The 23,740-nt window shown below is 47.8% G+C and overlaps 1 protein-coding gene, 1 long non-coding RNA gene and 1 other non-coding gene across 4 annotated transcripts in view; 1 reads left to right on the top strand and 2 right to left on the bottom strand.

Moving 5' to 3' along the window:
- Nucleotides 1–23,740, bottom strand: part of STX8 (syntaxin 8) — a 252,706-nt gene that overhangs the window by 137,966 nt on the left and 91,000 nt on the right. The gene's annotated exons all lie outside the window — the stretch shown is intronic.
- TRNAR-UCG lies at nucleotides 780–864 on the bottom strand. Its single transcript has one exon. It is a non-coding gene; the product is annotated as a tRNA-Arg (tRNA).
- On the top strand, nucleotides 4,932–12,063 carry LOC107179991. Of its 2 annotated transcripts, none has more exons than XR_006211313.1 (7): nucleotides 4,932–5,931; nucleotides 6,830–6,914; nucleotides 7,314–7,416; nucleotides 7,791–7,870; nucleotides 8,118–8,257; nucleotides 8,937–9,211; nucleotides 10,954–12,063. It is a non-coding gene; the product is annotated as an uncharacterized LOC107179991 (long non-coding RNA). The 2 variants fall into 2 exon arrangements; XR_006211312.1 differs by having other exon boundaries at nucleotides 8,937–9,054.

Raw genomic sequence — 23,740 nt, forward strand, 5'->3', positions numbered from 1 at the left:
CAAATGACATGATTCCTCAGCATGTCATTAAAACGGGCGGGTGTCATTATTAATAATGACAGATAATAGCTACCAGCTATGGAGCAGCACACACGGACTTCAAATGTTACCACCCGAAGGTTTTCACGGTGAAAAGTGAACGGTTTTAAAGAATTTCCGTATCATCCGTTATGACCCAAGTTTTGCAACACTTGCTAAAGAAGGGCAGGATGTGATTCTTCCTTCTGGGTAACTGTGCGCGCTCATAAGTGTGGAAGGGTCCCTGAGACAGTCGAGTCAGTCTGAGATGGTCTGCTAATGCTGTCGCTCTCTGCTCCCTCGCTGGGGCTGTGCAGGTCTGTCCTCGCAAAAGAGGGCTGGATACACACACCTTACGGCCGGGACTTTTACAGACAAGTCACACTCCATCCCTACCCCTCTCTCATGCACACACACGCACACACACACACACACACCTGAAACATGGCTTCAAGGTCACCTCCTTGATCCCGTAATAATTGCTCTCTCTCTTCTCAAGTAGGATCAACCAGACACTAAAAAGCACCCTGCTAATTAGAACCCAATCTGCCTCTTAATTAGATAAAGTGCCAAGGCTGCCCCCAAATCCTGAGTTTTGACATTCTGAAGGACTTCTCTGTGTTTAAACTTTTTTAACGTTTATTTATTTTTCAGAGAGAGAGAGAGAGAGAGAGAGAGCACACGTGCGAATAGGGAAGAGGCAGAGAGAGAGGGAGACACAGAATCCGAAGCAGGCTCCAGGCTCCGAGCTGTCAGCCCAGAGCCCGACGCGGGGCTCGAACCCACGAACCGCGAGATCGTGACCTGAGCCGAAGTCAGACGCTCAACCGACTGAGCCACCCAGGCGCCCCAGGACTTCGCTGTTAATAAGGAACAGGGGTGGAAAAATGTATTCTCTGAAGATTTTCAGAGGTTCGGCCCCGAGAAAATGTAAGTTATGCCTAGATGTACTTATTTTTTAGTTAGCAGGGAAAGGCGGTCTGAAATTCCTATTTTGCCACTAATGATTCTCCAATTTCTACGATTTTCAAGTTCACACTGCCTGTTTTCTCCTTACTAAGTGGTGGTGGAGGCGGGAGAGTTGTTTCCTAAAGGTTTGTAGGCATTCGCCAACGTGCAAAGAGGATGAATTCCAAAAGTGTGTTAGTGAGCGGACTGGGACACTTGCCCACAGGAACGACGCTGTGTGTACAGAAGACGGGGCCCCAGGCAGCCCGCATTGTCGCTAAGGGGAACCGTGCTAACCCAGCCCTACCCGATCAATACAGACAACAGTCCTAACCTGCATCCACGGCGAACACCTTCTCGGTGTGGCAGCGGAGTCACCCTGACCTCCTGCGACTTGCCTACCGAAGGTGCAGGACACAGTTCACGGGGGTATTTTGGCCACACTAGGAGCTATGCGTTCCTGAAAATCCTCACATCCTGCAACATCACGCTCTAAAAGTAACAGGATCTATGGTGAAAACACCGTTAGGGCCAGACCACTTGAAACCTCTGTAACTTTATAACCAGAGCACTAACTCAAAGAATAATTAACACCGGGGGAGATGACTTACTGGCTGTGGCTATCTGGGGGGCGGGGGGCTGGGGGGGTTACACGTGCACAGAACCAGAACCTCAAGGCTGGCCTGCAGACGGGGTGAGGTTCGGAGCCACAGGGAGGACCCCTGCCGGGAGCCCAGGGTCCTGCATGCACAGCTGGGGGCGCCTTCTCTAGGCAGGGGGGGCCCTGGGCAGAGGCGCTCTTTTTTAATTTTCTTAAAATAGAGTCGAAAGGGCATGTGTTGCCTGTGAGGGCTCTCTCCTTGCTGTAATTCTAGTCCTGCTGTGAGTCTGCTCCTCTTGCCAAAGAGAAACTGCCTCTCCACCAGTCCGACCCCCTGGATCTCCTGACGCCATATTCCTTGGACTTCTTGATCGCTATTCTGTGTTACGGAACCACGCGCCCCAGCACATCAAACTGTGTTCCGGGGACCAGAGGCTAGCTGGCTCCTCAGAGCCCTTGACTCGGTTAGAGAAGGACCTTTCCTAGGTCTTGCCCTTTGTGACAGCTCTGGATTAGAGACGAAGGGGCGGCTAATTCTCTTAACATCCGGGCCGATGCAGGAAACTCTGCTGTGTTCTACTTAGTCATCAGAAGTGATTCTCCATTTCTCTCAAAGTCCATGAATCCTGGGTGAGTCAGTCTGATTTTCTAGACCAGACTGTCCCATTGAAACGTAATATAAGCCACATATGCAATTAAAAAATTAGTTGCCATGGGGCGCCTGGGTGGCTTGGTTGGTTAAGCATGTGACTCTTGATCTCGGCTCAGGTCACGATCTCGTGGTTTTGAGTTTAAGCCCCACGCCGGGCTCCCCGCGTCAGGCTCTGTGCTGACAGTGCGGAGTCGGCTTCAGATTCTCTCTCTCCTTCTCTCTCTCTCTGCCTCTCCCCTACTCACTCTCCTCCTTCTCTCTCTAAATAAATTAAAAAAAAATTAGAAGCTATATTAAAAAAGTAAAAAGAATCAAATCCATTTAATAGTATATTTTATATAAGCTAGTATATACCAAATATTATCATTTCAACATGGAAACAACATAAAAATTATTAACAAGATACTTTGTGTTCTTCATCCCAAATCTTCAAAATTCAGTGTTATTTTCCACACACAGCACATCTCAATTCAGACCGGCTACATTTCAAGTGTTCAACGGCCAAGTGTGGCCAGTGACCATTGGGCTGGACAACAGATCTAGATAGATAGTCCGTAGACAGCCAAGTGTCATATTTCTGAAGATATATAATTAACGGACTACAAAACCCACTGAAGCACAAAAAAATGTTTTTCAAGTTCATATTCTCATCCCATGAAAGAATCCCTTTCACTTGTCAGTTTCAGTGTGAATGTATTAGCCGTTAGTCACCCAGAACATTCAGTTTATCAGGACATCCCAATCCCTAACTACGCTCAGTCTGTTTTTTTTTTAAACAGCTTTAGTAAGATATAATTCATATAAATTCACCCATGTAAAGTATACAATGGTATGGGTTTATTACATTTTTTTTTTAACAGTGGTAAAATACCTATCATGTAAAACTTAAGTGTACAATTCAGTGGCCTCAATTACGTTCAGGGTGTTGGGCAACCCTCCCTGCTATCTATTTCCAAAATGCTGTCATGACCGCAAACAGAAACGCTGCGTCTAGAAAGCAGGCGTCCTCTCCACTGATAGGGTAAAGTGCACCTGTGTAAGATCAACAGGCCAACAGCAGTGATCTTGGTGTTAGCATCACGGTGTCGGGACCAGGAACGCTGTGCTGTGCCTACAGACACTTCCCAGAACCCTCTCTTCCCTCCCTTTCTGAAGCTGGTAAGTTTTGGGATATCATCTCGCTTCGCAAAACGTTTTGTAATAAATCTATGAGTGGCTCGGCACCCCGTCTGCTCCCCTGTACTCAGTCTCCGGGTTTTCTGATGATGCAATCCCATGTTCTTTTCTTTTCTTTTCTTTTTTTTAACTTTTATTAATTTTTGAGAGACAGGGTGTGAGCAGTGGAGGGGCAGAGAGAGAGGGAGACACAGAATCTGAAGCAGGCTCCGGGCTCTGAGCTGTCAGCACAGAGCCCGACGCGGGGCTCGAACCCACGAACTGTGAGATCGTGACCCGAGCCGAAGTGGGACGCTTGCTCAACCGACTGAGCCACCCAGGTGCCCCATACACTCCCGTGTTCTTTCAAATGACATCGCCATAATGGAGGAAAGAGCTACAACCCGACCAGAACCTGAAGTTACAGACGCACCTCTGAAGAAATAAAACTCTTGTGCTTTTCTCGAACATTTGTTTCGAAACAAGAGAATGCTGCTCCACCAGAGCGTCTTCCTTTCACATACTTTCCTTTTCCTTTTTTTTTTTTTTCCCTAAACAGTTCTCAAGGAAAAATAAAAGAAGTTCCGATTGCCTCTATGAGTTTTATGAGGATAGAACAAGATGTGGAGAAAACATCTCGGAGCACCGACCGGAGTTAATTAATTCCAGCATCACCTCCTTACGTGAGGCCGGAGCTTGTGAGCAGATGTGCGGGCTAAATATTCCGGGTCGGTCTTAGCACATTATTGAAAGTAACCTCTCCTCCCCCAGAAGAGTCTGGCACGCAGCTTGCAGTCCACGGCAAGCAGCTTGGACACGTAGAGAAGTGGAATTTAACATTTCCTGATGCCCACTTTCCCGTTGATTTCCAAACCTTTGCCTCTCAACAGGAAAGAAAAGGAAAGGAAAAAATGCCCCCGTAGTCGCACGTATACATGCTGAGTATCAGCCACTAAAAGAAAAGCTGAGGAAGCAATTTTAAACCCTGTTGCCACAAATGTGTTTGGGGAACTTTCACCTTGTTTCTCATAAACTAGAAGGTACACTTCACGTTCCTTTTGATTTCTAATGACCAACGCGTTTAAACTAACATTTCATTTCCAACCCGTGTCTGTTTCAGGGCTAGCAGCTGGACGATTTATTTTGCTAGCTGGTGATAGAATTAAATACCGAGTCTTTGAAAACGTTTACAAGCTTTCCCTCTAACCTTGGGTGCAGTTCCAAATTAGGCTACTTTGATTTTTATTAGCTAAAGGTTTACATACTGAAATACTAACACTGTTACCTTCAGAATAAATTGTTTATAGCTCAGGTGCGGCTTAAAACATTTTCTTCGTCTGTGGGGATACTTTGGAGATCGGGGAGGAGGAAGGTTGCATTGGTTCACTCTGGATCAACAAGTTTCCTTTGTGAGTCAAACAATACGAAGGGCGCACAGATGCAGACACAGGACCGGAGGCGGCTGTGAAAAGGGTTCTGGTCCTCCGCAAAAACACGGGCTTCCTCTGCGCATCCCAAGTGCTTTATAATCACGAAATCACTATCCCGGTGGAGGGCCCCGTGACGCGCTCTTAAGATTGAGTCTTTAATACCAGCATTTGGACGCAGTAGACAAGGCGTGAGCTGGAACCCCAGGCCAACCTGCTTGCAAATCGTGACTCTTTCGTTTATTAGCGGTATAGTCTTGCCCCAATAATTTAACCCAAGTCTTGGTGTCTAACCCTGCGAAATGGGGAAGAATTACTCCCTCCTTGTAACTTTATTGTGATCACTTGCACTGAACAGAAGTTCAATTGGTGTTTTCGATGCAGCCGAAGAACCTTCGTCACAAGGACGTCCCCGTGTGTCAGCCCGCGACGGTCACTCATGGCACATTCAGTCACTCCGTCGAAAACGTCTACTGTCTCTACTGAAAGACAAGATCGAGGCAGTCCCTTGTCTTTAGGGGCACACACACAGCACTTCTGGGGACCGCAGATATCGAAATGAGGAGGGGGAGGAAATCCAACATGGGGGACACTAGCCTGGCTTCACGGAGTGTAGCAAGAACCCAGTGAAAGGGGCCGATGGGGAAGAGGCTTATGGAGAAGATGACGTTTGAGCTTTGACTGTGTCTGTTAGATAGGAAAGGCAGGAAGAGCATCCCCGGGAGAGGGGACGATATGTGAGAAGGCAGAGGACTGGGATGGGTCGTTGTGGTCGGCGTGGCCACCAGTAGGTGAGGCCGCCTAGGGCTTTCGTGTGCCAGCCTCTGAGAGCTGTTCTTTTGCCCTAAAGGGGACAAGGAGCCACTAGAGGTTTCTAGCGTGGAAATAACACCATCATCTTTGTTTAGAGAAGCTGGATCTGTCAGCAGAGGGGCAGATAGACTGGGGCACTGAAACGCTGGTGCCGGTTTCGGCACTGGTTCTCAAAGGGAGAAGACGGGCCTCGGGACCAGGCGGAGGAAAGATGGGGGAGACGTCTCAGGGGTGAGAGGAACTGCATTTGGTGACACGCTACAGCAGGCCTGACCTGGAAGCAAGCGGGATGGGGACACCAATGACCAAGAAAGAAGGTAAGGAGCGCAACGCGTTTGTGGGGGAGGTCCCTCTCCAGGTGAGGGCGCTGAGGAAAGGCGGACCTGGCGTTGCGGGGAGACAGAGTGAAACCTGACCAGCACCCGTATGAGGCTTGAGCCACAGGGACGGATCAGGGTACCGCTCATCCGTCGGGGATGGGACAGGACCCAGAAGGCAGACACAGAGGACAGGGCCCCGGACGGCCCGGGATTTAGGAGCTGAAAATGATGTAACGCTTTCTTCCCACCGCACAGAGAGCACCAGAACACTATCCCATATGTAAATAAGGCATCTTTGGAATCGAAGCACAAGAAACTTACACGGCGTTGAAGAAACTTAGAAGTGGACTGAAAAAGGGCCTTAAGGATTGACCTAAGGGATTCCAGCATCATCCGTTAGGTAATGAGAAAACACCTGGAGCTTTCTGAGCATTGAAGTCCTGTGACTGAAGTGGTATTTTTAAAAAGACTGATACGAGTGGTGTGCAGGGAGGAAGACAACGGGGGAGCCTCCTCCACGAGGGAGCCTCCTCCACGAGGGAGCCCACGAGGAAGTAACTGTGGGAACCGAGCCCCTGATCTCCGTCCGTGCCGCACCAAAGAAGCCATCTGTTGAGGTTCCACGGGATCGCCACCACGCTTAGGACGGAATCTGGACTCCAGGCTACTCAGGTTTTAATAATCCGGATGACAATTTGATGGCGATGGACATAACAGTGGATGATGAACCGTCCGAAAACCCCGGGCGAGCTGAGAGATGTTTGGCCTGCATCAACATCCGAGCTCTGAGATGGGGGAAGGGAGTGGGGGGGGGGGGGCGGAATACAAGGCAGATTTACAAAAGAAAAGGCCGCATTGTGTGCGCACTGCCTCCCACCATCTGTTCTTCCCCCAGGTTAGCGGAATGAAATAAACTCTCTGGGCAAGATATTGATTCACATTTTTCAAGTGCTGACGCCCGCTCCGGCCGCAGAGCTGAGGTCAGAATTCTTGTGTCCTTTTCCAGCCAAACTGATTTCAGGACAGGCAAGCAATCACACAATGCTCTTCCGTGCAATAAATATGAAAATACTTAACCTCCCTGGGGTATTAGGGAGCATAAATCATGTCTTTAAAGGCCCGTGACGAGCTGAAATGAAAAGCGTTCAAAGTAGGAAACGCCACGAGCCCACGACTGCGGCCGCTCACTGGGTTGTTTTGTGCAGATCGTTGTGCTATTAACTTCGTGAGTTTTATGGTCTGAAAGTATTCATCAATAGCTAACTATCAGATTGCTTAAACGCTCTACGGCTTGCACATCTGTCCAAATGGGCTAAAGTCTCCAACATTTATCGTCTTGCTCAAAACAGCTGGTTTTTCCTTTCTTTTTTTTTTTAAAGGACTTCTTGATGGAGCCATTAACAAGAGGGTTCCCTCCTGAGGGCCGACGACAGCCTGTGGCTGGGGGACCCCGCTACAAGCATGGAGGCTTTCCCCAGTCTGGTATTAAGAGATTTCAGAGAAGGGGTGAGGGAGAGATGAATCCAAGTGGGAGAGGAGCAGGGGCAGGGATTACGGCTCACCGCTTTGTGTACGTGAGCAAGGAAAACGGAGTCAGACGGCTGTGGGCTCTCGATGCACACAAGGAGCGACTCTAGTAACGTTAAGTACAAATTAAATGATAGAAGCCACAGCTGATTTTTACGAGTGTGGTGAACGGCAGGCCTCGAGAGCTGGTCACAGAGGGGCACCAAGTAGCTGTTGTGCCAGCTGGGAGACATTAAGGCAACAGACATCACCCCTGTTGAGTGAGATGAGGCCTCTCCTCCCCACAAGCAACGCCTTTCTGCCTCCCCCCTACCCGCCCCCCCCTGCAGATTTTCCTGTCAAAGGCACTACGCTGGGAGGGATCTCCGTGGCTGCTTTCCCCTCTGGCGAAGTCCAGCCACTGCCCAAGGTAGGAACCTCGTCTGTCAGCGTCACATGTACTTGTGGGGCCACCGCGATGATTCTATGATTCCCTTTCACGGTTACAAAGTGCTTCCTGGAGTAAAATCTGACGCCGGCACCCCCGGGTCCCAGCTCTGGCCCCTTGGGTCAAGTAGAACACGTCGATTTCTGCTTGAAACATTCGATAACCTCTCCTTTACAACATACCTCTTTCTTTGTGTTTTGCTTTGTTTTGTTTTGTTTTTCCCCTCAAGTACCTAGGCCACTTTGCAGATCCAAGTGTGATCCAGGGAACAGTGGTTTGGGCACCGGCTGGAAGCAGTCAGAAATGCAGACTCCCAGGCCCCACTTCCGGCCTCCTGACCAGGAATCTGCACTGTCACAAGATTCCCAGGTAATTCATACGCACGTGAGAGCTTGGGACCAGACGTTGGTAAACATTTTCCGCAATGGGCCAGATGGTAAATATTTTAGGCTTTGCAGGGCGTAGGTCTCTGTGGCAATTAGCACCAAGAGTAACCATAGATAATATGTAATCGAACAAGCATGGCTGTATTAAAAATTAAAAAAAAAAAACAACTTTATGGACACTGACGTTTGAATTTCATGTAACGTTCACATGTCACGAAGCAGCATTACCGCTTTTGGCTTTCCCAACCATTTAAAAATACAGAAGCCTATAATCTTAGCTTGTGTATCGTACAGGGGACGGGCAGGCAGCGGGGCCCCCAGGTTGCTGAGCCCTGCTCTGCCTGGTAACACTGCCAATTACACTGGGGCTTGGTCCTCAACTCTACATTATGTATTCCGCTTCCTTAACGCGGCATGCATAACCGAATCAAACACAAAGGATGATTTTTCAGCAAGGGCGAGACCATTATTCCTTTTGACTCTAACTCAGTATTTCTTCTGATGCAGATGGGTGCTTAACACAACACTTATTTTTAGCACGGCAGTATATATATATATATATATATATATATATATATATATATATATAACACAGTGGGATGATATATCTGTGAACAATTAAAAGTTGTTTTCTTTCTTTCCTTTCGTTAATCATTTTGCAGAATGAACTTTTATCTTCAGGAGCCGTATCTTGGCACTGCGATAACTGATGGCCACTGACTACACTGACTGCTACTATACTTTCCTCCATATAAATGCGGTTAAGTTTTCATCAAGAAGGTACCACTGATGCTCCTTCCTGACAGGGGAAGGGGTTAGTCTAGAGCCGGAACACCCTGCCATCCTTCTTCTTCTTGTTTTTTTTAACCACTGAAAAAGTTCTCACCAGAATATCCCCTGGCATACAGGAAAGATAAAAAGACACGAAGCAAACAAAGTAAGTCCTTCCCACGTGGGATTTTTCAAACCTTGGTCAAGACGGATAAGGGAAAGCTGCGTGGTGATGGCATAACCCAGCCCATTTCCACAACCCTGGAAGGTCTCACCAGGAAAGGCAGGAAAAGAGAAGCCGTAGAGAAAACAGCTGAGAATTACTTTCAGAGTCTAATGACTTCCGATCTGAGTTACTCCATTAGATCCCACAGGGGGGATCACTGAATGAGATGATTTTACTTCCTTATTTAAAAAAAAATTTTTTTTTTAATGTTTATTTATTTTTGAAAGAGAGAGAGAGAGACAGAGCACAGGCAGGGGAGGGGCAGAGAGAGAGAGGGAGACACAGAATCCGAAGCAGGCTCCAGGCTCTGAGCCGTCAGCACAGAGCCCAACGTGGGGCTCGAACCCACGAACAGCGAGATCGTGACCTGAGCCAAAGCTGGATGCTTAACCGACTGGTACCATTACTTACTGGGGCTGGGAGCCATCTCTTATCATCCCAGGCCCTCAGCCCTCCCTTTCGATCCCTCCCCAAAGCTTGCAGATTCTTCCTTTCCCTCTCTCTGACATGCCCCACTCTCCCTTACTGTCAGCATCCTAGTTAATGCTTCCATCGAAATCTATCGGGCCACGGACATCCGTGATCCTCGACGTCATTGCCCAACAAAATCCACATGAACCACTTTTTTTTTTTTTTCTTTTTACTGTCACAGACACTCTCAACAATCCTCAGTAGCTTCCCAACACTGAAGTCACTAGCCCCAAGTTCCCAAAGCTTTCGCCCACTCCTCCTTCAGGGAAGAATGGCCCAGCTCTGCAGCAATTTGACACCAAAGCGATTCCCACCCTCTCCTTCCAGAGCTCTTTTCTTTCCGTTTCATCTACCTTATGTTTACTAGCTCTTCCTGGAGTCTGGAGAGCCCCACCTACCCTGACCTAGGTGCAAACACAATCCCCGCGGCTCCTTTACACCTCTGTACTTAAAGATAACAGAATCTGCTTATCCAGTGGGCTGGGGTGGTTACGAAATTATTAAACTCCCACCAAACGATACACAACTTTTCTTTCTGACCCTCCTTCAAGGCTGTCCGCTCTGCCTTCCCCCATGCATGAGTGACTTCTTCGTCCCTATCATCGCTCATTCATTCACACCTCCCTCCCCCACCCCCCGCCCCTGCCCCAGGCCACAGCAGCGTGCCACATCAAGTTCCACACAAAAAAGATCTTCCTTGCACGTCCGCTCCCATCCACAGGGGCTCCCTCCATCCCTCATTCACAAAACTTTCACACGTTCTTCTCTTACTCGGCTCTTCAGCTCTACCAACGGAGTCCTTTGGCTGGGCCAGGCTTTCTGGACTACACCGGCACCTTCCGGTCCTAGTGAACTTTCAGAAGCGTAAGACACTCCGTGTCCAGTCGGCAATGGCTCAGTGGAATTATTTCCTGCCTCGACCCGGCCATTCTACCGTAACATGAGTTATGGTATAACTCATCACAATAGCCCTCCGTGCAAAGTTGGGAAGCACTGTTCATGGCAGTAACACCCGGAGCTTAGAGAAGTGATCTAAGATGCTAAACCCCAGGACCTTTTCATGTGCAAGAGTGTCATGAGCACATCGTCTTTCCAAAAGAAAAACAGCGAATAGTGTGTGTGTGTGTGTGTGTGTGTGTGCGTGTGTGATTACACACTTAACACACATTCTCTCTCTTTTTCTCTTTGATGCAACTTCCTGACCCTCAAAGCCATTTCCCCAAAGCCGTGGATATGTCCGTGGATGTTTCAATAGCTGGTCGTGTCAAGGCAGACAGACTTTTTGTCTTCACCCCCGAAAAGAACTGAGACAGACTCTTTCTTTCAAAAGTTGGCAGAGATGTGCGGCACGGAGGTCCAGCTCATTTGTCGAGGCGAACATGTTGCTGTCTAACACAGACCGATCACCAGCTGGGAAGCAAGGCATTCGCTGTAGGTTCACAATAACACTGGCTCTTTGCTGCTCGGCTGACCATCAGTGACAGATTGATGTTCAGTTCTTTGCGCGGGGACGCTGGCTGCACGGGAGAACTTGGGGCAGCTAAGCAGGTTGTAAGTATATTATTCATGCACTCCCTGCCTAGAAAAATAAAAGCTTCCCACCTTTCTGACCTGAGTTTGGAGAACCGTCAGGGACCGAGTTTGCTTTGTGACTTGGAAGGCTGCTCCCAGCCTTCCAGAGAGGCATAAAAAATGAGTACCTATTGGCACTTTCCAATGACATGCCAAGATCCACAAAGGGAAACGACCACGGAGCGTTTTTTTTTTTTTTCCTTTTCCCACTGCGAGTGGGAGAGAAGAGACATGATATTTCATGCCGCTGCTAAAAGAGTCGGTTTTGTAAAAACAGATGAAGTCCGGCAAGCCAGGCCAGGATCTCGGGAAAAGAACGGCATGTTGCTGGGTGTCTCTGAGGCCGGGGAGGAGAGCGAACCTCTCCAAAGGAAGAGCTTTAGGGCACCACGCAAGCAGGCAAGGCAACAGTCACTTAAGGAAACTGGTACCTGAGTCACAAGATTTGAAAAATGGGTCAACCTGTTGATGGGCTTTATGTCGTCCGCGTCTGAGTTGTTAAATTTTCCAAACTTTTGCACTTTTTAAAAAAGCGTGACATGCTTCCAAGCTAGGATTTACTTTTTGAAACCATGATGATAATGGGGCACCTGGGTGGTTCCGTCGGTTAAGCATCTGACTCTTGATTTCGGCTCAGGTCATGATCTCCCAGGCGTGGGATGGAGACCCTGCTTAAGACCCTCTCTCTCTTTCCCTCTGCCCCTCTCCCCGGCTCTCACGCACGTACACGTGCGCACACGTTCTCTCTCTCCCCAAAACAAAAACTAGTAACAAAAAAACCAAACTGTGATGATACTTTAGGTGCATTAATATCGCAAAAGCTGTCTTCTACACTTGTCTTGCCGTTAAGACATTTTCACCAAAGACCCCGAGCACAAGAAAAGGGGGTAATCAACTCGGGCGTCGGGGACGATCTTGCTAGATCTTACAAGATCTTACAATCGTACCTATTGGCACTTTCAATCGTAAGATCTTGTAAGATCTAACGATTCTTACGAGAATGCCTAGCGCAGAGCGGATCCTCACTAAATGTTCGCTGACTGCCTGGCCATTCGCTGGAAGCCGACGTGGCAACACCATTATTTGTTATTCTAGCCTACGAGGAGGCTAATGTCGAAATCTCGTGAGCCGTCTTCCAACAGGCTCCGAGAACCGTCTCGACCAAGAGACGCGGTCAACGACCCTACCGTTCCTGCTGCGCTCGCGCCTCGGTCCACAGTCGAAGGTATTACATGAAAGCCGGATGTGAAGAAGATGCTTGCCCGTGGGATTAATTTCCGCACGCCTAGCGAGAGGGAGGAAGCGGACTACTGTTTTCCTTTTCACGGGAGTGCTCTATGGGTTACTCGCTACAAAGATAGAAGAGGAATGAATATGTACCAGTTAATGACGGGGAGACGCTACGGTTTTGTGGCAGCAGTACAAAGCCAGGAAGTTTAGCAGTTTCCAGAAAGCCGCATATGCTTTTCAGCGAAAGGGCTTGTGATAGCACTTCCTAATGAAATGCCAAAATCCACACCGAGAATGACGGAGTAGCCGGGGTTTTTTTTTTTCTTTTTTCCGTTTTCCCAACACGGAAGATACGCGGCATGTCACGTCACCGCCAAAATAGTTTGTCTTGTAACAATATATGAAGGGAGACAGCTTATTACACCACCTGTACTGTACTATTTGTTAGTATTTTAATAGGCGATTAATCTTGATGTGATAGGATTTAAGATTTTTATTTTTTGGCACATATGCTCAAGCTATTATGTTATAAATCTCAAACATTTCAGCAAATGTCATCCTGATTGTTCCCTACTGCACAGAACACTACCAGTGAAATATTCAAGGTCAGGAACTTGGATTCTTTACCCACTGTATTCAGGAAAACCAATTTATTGTTCTGTCTCGGTAAAGAGGGGTGATTTCTTTGGGGCCTATATCACACTGGCAGCCAATCTAGAAAACTTATAATTACTTTGAGGCAATGGGGGTTTGGGAAGTGCATTAATCTGTCTCTGTGAATTTAAACACATACCCGATAGCCATTACTAGGATGAAATTCAGAGTTCAACATTTTATATTACTTTTTAAGAATGAAGTGTGTGCTTAATATGTTTGAATGGTGCACGAGATCTTCTAACATAAATCAAGAGCCTGTCTTTGCAATGGGGGTGAAATCTTGGGAAGGTCTCGAGGTGTTTCTAAAGCAACCTTCATGCCAAATGATCCTGGTTTGGCCACTTAGTAGTCTCATCAATTTATTGGAATAAACATATTTTATTACACCTGGCATTAAACCAAATCACTACGGATCGCGGTTTAAATTAAGCAAAATTTAAGCATTTTCTAAAACATCAAAATATAGGCGAATTTGCCCACACGCTAAAATGTATCGGTAACCCCCACAGTGATATTCGTGACCCTTGTGTGGTCATCCCTGGACACGCACGGAGCGGAGAGGAATTTGAGTCATCTGACGTGCACCCTCCCAGCTGCGGTGGTATCTTCTTGTTTGGGCCCTTGCACTGTAACCACCGAGTGTCTGTTTCCTGGTCTATATTTAGTGCCATGGTTTTCACACTGTTTTGCCTTTTGCGGGTGATTGGGCATGGCCCCCAAGCACAGGCTGGGATGTGCCTGATGGAGAAAATGCATGCATTTTTAGATAAGTTTTGTCAGGGCTGGTGGGCATGAGTTCAATGTTAATGAATCAATGAAAGAGATTAAACGGTGTGTCTTTAAACAGAAACACACTTAAAAGAAGATTACATATTGATCAGCTGACAAAAGGCTGTGACCAAACTCTCCTGGGAACCTAATCTTGAATTTCCCCTGGGATCAATGGTTCAGTACTCACTAATTCAGAGGTCACAGTGATTTTATAGACCATACATACAATAAATAATGAGAACCAGGTCCAATTATTTTTTAAATGACCTTCATATAAATAAAACTTTCACTATTCAGAGAAAAAGAGATTTGACTTTTGGAGGGGAAGGGATAAGCCCTCCACGTTATAAAAAATATTAACGGAACAAATTTTTAAAGAGGTGCTAAAAATGGCTTGGAACCTTTTTTTTTTTTTTTTAACTATTTATTTACTTATTTATTTAATAAATGCTTTAAAATTTTATTTAGAAAAATTTTAGATTTACAGAAAAACTAGAAAAGTATTACAGACTCTTTTAACTTCACTCAGTTTCTTTGAAACCTTCTTTTAAATGACGCTAGCAAGTGCTGGAGAGAATGAGACACAATTGGAACTCGGATACCCTGCTGGTGGGAATGCGATTTGGAAAACAGTCCATCAGTGTCTTTGAGCACTGAACATACACTCATCATACACACCGGCAATCCTACTCCTGGGAAACACGCAAGAGAAATGAAAATGCTGCTTCACACAAAAACCCAAACACAAGTGTTTGCAGCGGCATTATTCCAGAGTGCTGTAAATCGGAAACAAGCCAGTGTCCTTGGACCGGTGAAGGAATCGACAGGGATGCAGTGGGGGAAGTCTTCAGCAATAGAAAGGAACAAGCTACAGATACAGGCAATGATGGGGGGGGGGGGGGGTGGAGCTCAGACACGCCCACGCTTTAGTGAAAGCAGCCAGACACAAAAGCTACACCGCGCACGATCCCATTTATATTCCATTTTGGAAAAGGCAAAGCCGTAAGGAGAGGGAACAAATCCCTGACCCCTGGGGGCTGGGGATGGAAGAAGGAGCTGGCCACAACGGGGCACAAGGGAAGTTTCTGGTGCGATGGACCTGTTCCATATCTGGTTGCTCCTGTTTATCAAAACGCGTAGAACAATTCCCCCAAAACAGGACAAAATTTACTACAGGCAAATTGTATCTCAATAAAACCACTACACACGTAAACACACACACACACACACACACACACACACACACACACACACACACGGTAACAAAGGACAATGATGCATTAACGACTGCCATGCCTTCAAATTTTCCTCTGATTTTTGCCAATGCTCACAGGCACGCATTTAACTAGCATCACATAAATGGATGATCTGTGTTTTCAAAATTTTAGTTAAGGGGCACCTGGGTGGCTCCGTAGGTTAAGCGTCCGACTTTGGCTCAGGTCATGATCTCGTGGTTCACAGGTTCGAGCCCAGCGTCAGGCTCTGTGCTGACAACTTAGAGCCTGGAGCCTGCTTCGGATTCTGTGTCTCCCTCTCTCTCTGCCCCTCCCCCATTGCTCTCTCTCTCAAAAAATAAACATTAAAAAAACATTTTTTTAAAATTCCAGTTAAGCAGGCAAAGACTAGCACAATAACGTGGTTGGTAAGACGCACCAGTCAGCTTCCAACTGGCATGTTTCTTGCACTTGTGCAGAAACGGTTTTGTTTCCTGGGGCGGGGGGGGGGGGGGTCTTCTCAGTGTTTGTGCACATATCTGCCCCTGCCAGTGGAGGACAGACAACTGGTGTCCTGAAAAGAGACCCCTTCGGGGCCCTGCTGCATGAGAGGAACCCTGTCCCACTTCTAACATCAGAAGCATTGTGTGCGGAGCACTGACTGTGCACCAAGCCCCACGAGCAGCACTGCAAACCCAAAAATGAACCGGACCGCCTGCCTCCTATCACCTCCTCTGTCGCAAGGCAGGAGTGCCGGCATGAACTTGACCCCTCGAAACCTCTGGCATGAGTTCCACTCCACAATTCTCTCCTTTGTTTATACTCTCTCTCCCTTCCAGCATTTATCTTCGGAATTATTCCCTTTCCCCAGGCCCAGTCTCACCGTAATCCCATTAATGTCTGAACGTTTGACTCAGAGGGTAGTTGGAGCTGATGGTGCTTAAACTCGTCTCCTTATGGAGGAAAACCAGGGCCACACATGTCAGTGCTGTCACACCTTTTCCGCTCACGCTCTCTTACCAACTGTGTGTGATCTACGGAGACGGGCAGTCCCAGTTGGGAACTTAACATGAGGGATCATTTCAATGTTTAATGTGATCTTCCAAAATAAGTACAAGTTCCCTTTGGGTACGACGGTTTTCATAGTTTTTCTAAATAAAATGGCGCCTCTGACATAGACGTGGCCTCTGCTAGAGTTCATGGTTTCTGATGATTTACAGGACTTAAAGTACCATATACTCTGTGTCAGCTCAAAGCAACTAGAATCTCTCTTCCAAGAGGTATAATTTAGTTCCTACAACATGTATGTCCAAATTATCTTTGTAATTTTATAAATACACCCATCTATTAAGTTTTTCTTCCAATGAAAAAGGAGTATTTAAGAGTGGGAATATAACCGGAGGTGTTGGGGGGCGCCTGGGTGGCTCAGTCGGTTAAGCGTCTGACTTCGGCTCAGGTCATGATCTCACGGTTCGTTGAGTTCGAGCCCCGAGTTGGGCTCTGTGCCGACAGCTCAGAGCCTGGAGCCTGCTTTGGATTCTGTGTCTCCTTCTTTTTCTGCCCCTCCACCACTCACACTCTGTGTGTTTCTCTCTCTCTCACAAATAAACATTAAAAAAAAAATTAAAAAAAAAAAAAACAGAGGTGTTGGGTTTTCCCCCAAATGATTGCTGACTTTTGAACACTTCAGAAGAAACAAACGGGTTAATTTAAATCTTATACAAACACACACATACCTACACGCAGTCCCGGGATTCTTAGACAACCGAACCAGAGTCTCGCCGCTGAGGAAGTCGGAGTTTGACAGTTTGCTTCTTTTTTTTTCTGATTCGGTTTAATTCAAGGTGTAGCTGATGCATACTGTTCTCTCTTAATCCAATTAAATTGCCTTGGTGATTTAAATATAAAGTATGTGAATCGCCCCGCTGGGGTCCAACAATAATGAGTGACAATAACAAGATGTAACAGAGAAGATATGTCCCCATGGTGATTCCATCGTCATTACCACTGGGCTGGTAGGAGACTCAAAATTCTGGTTCCTCGGTAGTAACCGTAACATAATCGGGTACTATCTTTGATGTTTCACTCTACGCACTGTAACTGATCTTCACTCCAGACATTTCCAACACCCCAAAGCTTCCCGGTGGAGCCTGTCTGAAACAATTAGCCATGCTTTCCCTTCCTTCAAACACTTGAGTGCTTGTAAGAGGTAAACTGGCGGAGAAAGGCCGGTAAGAGGGGAAAACAACGCTCTTCAACCTTTCATGTAATTTAGACACCAAATACAGAAAAAAAAAATTTTTTTTTTTTTTTTTTGCTCACCTAGAAGTTAAATAAATATAGGGGTGCCCGGGTGGCACAGTCGGTTAAGCATCCGACTCTTGATTTCTGCTCAGGTCGTGATCTCGCGGTTCACGGGATTGAGCCCCGCATCAGGCGCTTTGCTGACAGCGTGGAGCCTGCTTGGGATTCACTCTCTCCCTCTCTCTCAAAAATAAATTTTCTTAAGAAACTAATTAAAAAATAAAAGTTTGATTTGTTAAAAATCAACTGAGAAAACCCACTTTAAAAAAAAAAGAAGGTAAATACAAATACAAAGCGTTTTTATTTCTCAACACTGGTTCTTACTCAATTATAATGCTTATAACTGGGTGTCCCAATGGGATGGGCTGACCTCAATCTTCTTTTAGGTCCTTCTCATTTCTAGGGCCGAACCTGGCCAGTGATTGGTGTGAGAATCCAAAAGGTGAATTTCCTAGGCCCCCAAACTCCCTGATACTGGCTCACACTGTAGGTTCATCCAATCCATTGTAAAACTCCAGGAGAACTGGGAAAGATAAGTATGAATGAGCTTCGTTGCCACAGCTGTAGTGAAAATGCGTTTATTCCATGGAGAAAACAGTGTTGTTACCAACAATGTGCTCCACGGTTGTGCAGATCGTGAAAAACCCACATGCTCACATCTAAGCACAGGCACCATGTAGAACCTTCCAAAAACACTCCAAAACCCCAATCACTCATTTTTTTCTTATAAAATATTGTAAATGTTTTTTAACATTTCTTTATTTTTAAGAGAGAGAGAGAGAGAGAGAGAGAGAGAGAGCAAGAGGGGGAAGGGGCAGAGAGAGAGGGAGACACAGATTTGGAAGCAGGCTCCAGGATCTGAGCTATCAGCACAGAGCCCCACATGGGGCTCAAACTCACGAACTATGAGATCACGACGTCAGCCGAAGTCAGACATTCAACTGACTGAGCCACCTAGGTGCCCCCAAAAATACTGTAAATTTTTTTAATGTTAAAATGTTGTAATTCCCTGTTCCCCCTGGGTAAAGCTGCCTTTACCAGCAGAGGGTAAATTCCTTGAAGTGGGGGTAGGGGGGTGGAAGGGAGAGAAGGCCAGGAGGTCAAGTTCCGACTTATCTTCATTCCTGGCACTTGGAACACTGCAGCGAGTGGATATTGGATATATTTGTCGAATTAGTAAATAAAATGTGCCGTGAGTCTCCTGCTCTCTGGACATGACCTACCGTTAAGGCCCTCCCGTCCCTGCTGGGGGGGGTGACAGGGAGATGTGGACTGTAGCTGAATTAGAGAGAAGGTAGGCTGTGGGGGAACACGCTGTAACTCGGTTTGGGTGACAAAAACACTGATGTCCACAATGCAGAGGTGGTGTTGACAAAATTATTGCACAAAATGAAAGTGGAAAAGGCTATATTTCTAAATATTTTTCAGAGTCATTTTAAATATGTATGATTAAACGACAAATCGAAGATAAGTAGTTCATTGATTATCTCAACTATAGCCCTCAGAGTATATACATTCCAAGTTGGGCAAGAAATTTTGTAGGGGGTGGGGGCTGCTTCTCTTTGGAAATACAGGATTATCTTATATTTAGGTATGCATTATTTATTTATTTATTTATTTATTTATTTATTTATTTATTTTAATCTTTATTTTTGAAAGAGAGAGGGAGACAGGGGAGGGGCAGAGAGAGGGAGACACAGAATCCCAAGCAGGCTCCAGGCTCTGAGCTGTCAGCACAGAGCCCGACTCGGAGCTTGAACTCATGAACTGCGAGATCAAGACTTGAGCCAAAGTCGGACGCTTAACCGACTGAGCCACCCAGGCGCCCCAGGTACGCATTCTTTTTTTAAAGTTTACTTATTTATTTTGAAAGAGAGAGAGAAAGAGGCAGAACAAACAGGGGAGGGGCAGAGAGAGGGAGAGAGAGAATCCCAAGCAGGCTGTGCCCTGTTAGCACAGAGCCCAGTGTTGGGCTTCATCCCGTGAACCGTGAGATCGTGACCTGAGCCGAAACCAAGAGTCGGACCCTCAACCGACGGAGCCAGTCAGGTGCACCCTTTGGGTACGCATTTTTACAAGAGTAGATAAGTGACAGCAAAGGCACTGGGCGATACCAGGGAATGCATGGCAAGGAAAATAATTTGGCATATTGGTGTGGAAAAAAAGCACAAACGAAACCTGCACAACGTAGCCAGTAATTAGAGTAGCAGTTGAATGAGAAATGAGATTTTTACTATGGTATCGGAAAGGGAAGCGGAGAGAAAGAGGAACCCCAAACATGGACAAGAATGCAGACACTCCAGTAATGTCGTCACGGGCCTTGCGGACGGCATGTTATGTCATTCACAAAGCGGGCTGGCCACACACGCGCTGTCTTCCATCTAAGACCCTCAGAGTCATTTATAAAATTTTTATAACTTACAACGGTAAGGGGAAACCTGCAACCAGTAAGTCTAATTAGGGATCCGACCACTTCCTCATATGAAAAACTCGGACCAACGAATCCTCTGTGGCATACTCTGGGATTTAGGGGTACGGTTTACTGCCTCCAGCACATGCCTCACCGCCCTCACAATACAACTGTGGTTCGCAAGGATCCAGATCCTGGGACAGACCATCATGACCAGGGATGTTAAGTATATTAAATATGCAAGCTTTAAAAAGTTTTAAAGTTTATGTATTTATTTTTGAGAGAGAGAGAGAGAGACAGAGAGAGAGAGAGAGAGAATGGGAGAGAGGCGGAGAGAGAGAGAGGGAGACAGAATCCCAAGCAGGCTCCACACTGTCAGCGCAGAGCCTGATGCAGGGCTCGAACTCACGAACCTGTGAGACGATGACCTGAGCCGAGATCAAGAGTTGGACGCTCAGCTGACCGAGCCACCCAGGCGCCCCTAAATATGCAACCTTTAGAGGAGGCCCTCACTGGACAGGCAGGGCTGGAAGCCATGTGAAGGAAAGTACTGTTTCCCCCGGACGTGATCTCTGTCTCCTTTGGGAAAATTGTCTGCTGGCGAAGGGGCGGAGGCGGCCAGACTGAGCCAGGGTATCTGGGGAGTGCAGGGAGGGACTACGGGGCCCAGGATGGTCTTTGGAGCAGAAATTACAAACGCTAAGTGGAAACCCAGGAGTGGTGGAGAAAAGGCTTGGAAAGCAACCGAAACAGCATTTGACCTTTGGCCTCTCTGATCTCAACCTGGGCTGAGCCTCCGGCTGAGTTCACGGGGGCCACCGAGCAGCTGTCCGGTGATAACCACTTTCATAGCTGTCGGCAACATTTGCTTAAAGCCAGTGCTGGGGCTGTTCCTGCTCTGTAGGCATGGAAAAAGGGCCTACGTCTCCCTCCATTTCTCCCCCCACCCCCCTCCCCACCCCCCACCCCCCCCTGCCGGCTTGAGCTATCCTAGATTAGGAAATCATCTGGATTTGTACAAATAATCACTTCTTGGCATGTCCTCAGGGTCTGCTGAAATGTTATTTCGGAAAGGAGACCTTGGATGCCTGCAGGTCACAATAGGAAATGAATCTGGCAACTGGAAAACGCACCTGCTGAAGGTCCAGGCCACCTCACTACTCAAACAATGTGTCCATCCTTCCAAACATCTTTTGTGTCTTTTATGGGGGGTGAAAAAAAAAAGAGTTCTAAGTTATTACACTTAGTATGATCCAGAAAACAGCCCTGCTTCCTCAGATGTGGATTCGGGGCGGGTGGAGGGCGGTCTTCTCCAACATTTTGTCACAGTTCAACAAACGCTCATTTAGAGTCTGCCCGATTTATACGCGGTATCCCGCGAAGCACGTGTGTATCGATTAGGACAGCTTGGGTTTCAAGTACGTAGGAGAAAACCCAAGTCGAACTGGACGGAGTGAGAGGAAAGGCTTGTCTCATGTGTTGAGACCTTCAGGGGGCGCTCCGGGCTCGGCTGATGCAGAAGCCCAGAGAAGCCATCTAGTAGTCAGGCCTTCTCACCTTTGCGCTCCTTGGCCCCTGCGGCTGCAACAAATGACCACAGATCAGGGTCTTGGAACAACACACACCATCTGTCTCACGGTTCTGGGGGTCAGGAGTCTGACGCGGGTCTCCCAGGGCTAAATTCAGTGCGTCGGCAGGACCGCGTCCCTTTCTGGAGGCTGCAGGGGACGACGTGTCTCCTTGCCTGTGCCCGGCTTCCAGAAGCCACCGGTGCTCCCTGGTGCGCGGTCCCGCCCACATTCGGAGCCAGCAATGACCGCTCTAGGCTCTCCCGCCTGCCTCTTCCACTTTGGGGAACACCTCTGATTACACTGGGCCCATCCAGACAATCCACCGTAATCTCCCCAATAAAGGCCCACACCTTTAATCACACCTGCCAGGTCCCGTAACACAGAGGTGCCAGGGACCGGGGCCTGGGATCTCCGGGCCCGCTGATCGGCCACCCACAAGCTCTGTCCCTCCAGCCTCAGTGAGGGCTTTGTCCGCAGGCTGGCTCCTCTCACAGACATGAAACGGCAATGACGGTAGAAACGAGGGTCCCGTCCAGATGTACCTTCTAGAAAAAGAAAAGGGGGAGCCACCTCTTTCTTGCATCTCTTCCTTAGAAGGAAAAGGAAGCTTTGCCAGGGGCCCAAGAACGGATTCTCCTTCGTGTTTCATCGTCTAGGACGGCTCACCTGCCCGTTATCAGTCCAACTTTTGACAAGGAGAGAGGGTTGGCTGTAACTGGGATAGACTAATAATTTGGGATGGCTGTCAGAGTCAGCCGTCAAATCCACTGTCATGTGGTAAATGGATGTCTTACGTGTCGCTCCGCTCACATCGGCCCTGTGGGGTGGACACTACACATGTTTTACCAAGAAAACCGAGGCTCGGTTTGAATTTTACTGTCTCTTCTGGTTACAGATACTTTTGTACACACTGTTGTATACAGAGTTGTACACAGAGATGTAAATGTAGGCGGGCGGGCTCTTAAGGACAAGAGAACTGGGTTGAAATCTATTGTTTTCTACCAAAAGAAAGCCTTTTTTTTTTTTAAAAATTTTTAATGTTTGTTTATTTTTTAGAGAGAGAGAGACAGAGACAGAGCGTGAGCAGGGGAGGGGCAGAGAGAGAGGGAGACACGGAATCCAAAGCAGGCTCCAGGCTTCGAGCTGTCGGCACAGAGCCGGACATGGGGGGCTCGAACCCACAAACTGTGAGATCGTGACCTGAGCCGAATCAGACGCTCAACCAACTGAGCCACCCAGGTGCCCCTATTTTATTTTTTAGAGAGAGACAGAGTATGAGCAGGGGAGGGTCAGAGAGAGAGGGAGACACGGAATCCGAAGCAGGCTCCAGGCTCCGAGCTGTCAGCACAGAGCCCGACACGGGGCTCGGACCCACAAACTGTGAGATCGCGACGTGAGCCGAATCAGACGCTCAACCAAATGAGCCACCCAGGTGGCCCTAAAAGAAGGCCTTTTGACGCTAGGCAGTGCTATCAACAGCCATGACTCTGGGAAGCCGGCCTTACAGCTTCCTAGAGGACACGAGAGGTCCCACCTTTCGGTCTGTGGTCATGCTCTCGCTCCTCAGGGGCCGTCAGAAGGCCAGCAGACCCCGAGCCGTGGGAGCCTGCCTCAGTGGCGGCTCACAGGCCCGCTCTCCCAGATGGACGCACTGACACGCGAGGAAAGGAATCGCTGACGCAAAGCGCCAGAAGTCTGAATTTTCTGGGCGTATCAGTCAAGGCCTGATTAGGAGACATGTACCATAGCAGTTCTCTTAACGGCGAGAGTTTAACATAGACGACCGTTAACAAGATAGAAAGCTGTGGACTAGGGTGGCCGAAAGGGTGGACGGAAAACCCTGCGGTATCGTGGAAGCTGTACAGGGAGCAAAAAGAATCCATAAGAAGCCGGGAGGGGCAGCTGGCTGGCTCAACCGGCTGTGGAGCACGCAACTCTTGATCTCAGGGTTGTGAGTTCGAGCCCCACGTTGGGTGCAGAGATTACTTAAAAATAAAAATCTTAAAAAAAAAAAAAAAATTAGAAGCCTGGAGGTGGGCGCTGTGGAAAAGGAAACTCAGCCTTCTGAGGAAAAGGTATTTCTCTGCTGGAGCTGGTTTCGGGAAGGCACCCGGTGAGGCAGACCCTGCACGTGCTGGGAAACTGCCCGTGGGGTCCAGCTGCTGCAGGGATGGGGCAGCGTGTGACCCAGGCAGGTGGGAAGCAGGGGGAAGGTACGCGTCCCTTTTCGTCCTCGGCCTCTGGCCTTGCCACGTCCTTCCAGTGCTCC

Source organism: Panthera tigris, chromosome E1, assembly GCF_018350195.1.
Source record: "Panthera tigris isolate Pti1 chromosome E1, P.tigris_Pti1_mat1.1, whole genome shotgun sequence".
NCBI lineage: Eukaryota > Metazoa > Chordata > Mammalia > Carnivora > Felidae > Panthera > Panthera tigris.